This window comes from Phyllostomus discolor, chromosome 4 (genome assembly GCF_004126475.2).
Source record: "Phyllostomus discolor isolate MPI-MPIP mPhyDis1 chromosome 4, mPhyDis1.pri.v3, whole genome shotgun sequence".
NCBI lineage: Eukaryota > Metazoa > Chordata > Mammalia > Chiroptera > Phyllostomidae > Phyllostomus > Phyllostomus discolor.
Window position 1 is genome coordinate 13,316,334 of NC_040906.2, and position 1,735 is coordinate 13,318,068.

Sequence of the window (1,735 nt, forward strand, 5' to 3'; positions counted from 1 at the left end):
TAACTACGAATCTGTTGTTTAAATGGAAGAAATACAAGTTTTCAATGTATCACTCTTCCAATTCTAAATTTCTTCTAGAATTCCTAGCAATTCTGTATCCTCCTTCCCAAAACACCACTAACACTGCTTACACACACAGACACACACCACGTGGAGGCATACTGAGAGAGCACAAATGTTAAGTGTGTAAATAAGGAACCCAGCAGTACACAAAATACAAAGACCTACAGAAAAACAATGGTGCTTCTGAAGTACCACCATTCATTCTCCAAATGGCTGGGCTTCCGTTCAATAGCATCTGGCTCTGTTTGTGTAATAGGTTACTCCCCCGGTCTGGTGCTCATCACCTGTTGCCTGGACAATAGCAGTGTTCTGGTCTCTCTCTGCTCCAGCTGCTCCACCAGCCCATGGCAAAAGACAATTTCTTAATATGCAAGTTGTGTATAGTGGTCATCTCCTTAGAAGCCCCACATGGGCCTCCTTGTTGGCAGAATTATGTCCCATTACTATTCTGTGGCATCTATGGAGCTTGAAAAGACTAATAATGTATATCTTAGTCTCTTTCAAATCACACATTGCTGAGAAAACACAGGCAGTGCTTTCTGATGAACAGTTGTGTTGTATCAAATGGAGAGATACCTCCAGCAGCCCCATCGCTGCCCTGGAGACACAGATTATGATTGGGTTGTTACATGTGGGAGCCAAAGCTTACAGTTCATGGCTGGAAGTGTTCCATCTGTGTTTCATTAATTTACAGGAATCATCTATGGAGCTATTAAAAATTTGGATTCCCAGGTTCTAACTCCTCTCCCAAAGGTTCTTATTTGTTAAGTCTTGGAGAAGAGCCAGGAACCTGCAATTTAATCAGTCCCTGGTCATTCTGTTGCAACCCAAGCAGCAAGCCCACATTTAGAATCACCCAGAATTTATTCTCCTTGTTTTACAGTTGTGAAAACTGAGACCCAGAGCAGTAAAATATTTTGCCAATGCTCATGTGGAAGTTGCTGGAAGCCAGGCCTGGAACCCAGGTCTCCAGACTCCTAGCTCTTCCTTCCCTGCGGGGCTGTCTGTACTAGAGCAAAGTGGGGTCTCATGCAGCCAGCTCTCCGCAGCTTCTAACAACTCTTCGCTGATTCCACAAAGACTCTGTCATTGCAAATCCCCCCTTTTCTTGAGAACAAAATTTCACAGAAAAGCCCATCACAGGTCAATGCAAGAAGGTCATTTCACAAAAGGCATTTTTTCTGGCTCATCAATGTGCTCTGCCTCATTTACCTGTCTGTACAGTGGGAATAGAACCAGCTTCCATTGAATGGTTGCTTAGCATTATCGGAAGCACGGACCACGATAAGAAATGCATCCTCACCACCTGAGCTAGTCTATGACAGGTTTCCTGCAAACGGCAATATGTGGGTGGGTGCGTTTCTGTCACAGCATGAGCAACAGAGACAAAATGGAAAAATCAGATTGTCAGTTCATAATTTAGCATCCTCAGGAGAAAAGTTTATACATGTTACATAAATGCCTCACAAGTTGACATTTATGTTTTGGGCCAGCTGAGATACTGTTACCTTAGCTCGAGCTGAAATGTATACTTGGAAATGAATTTGATCCACCTGGTATGAGGTTTTTTTTCTCTGCTGACCTTCTTGAAAACGAAAATAAAAACTTGACATCTTTGATAGATTCATTAATTCATTCTGGATGAAACTAGTCTTATGTGCTCAAACAGAAA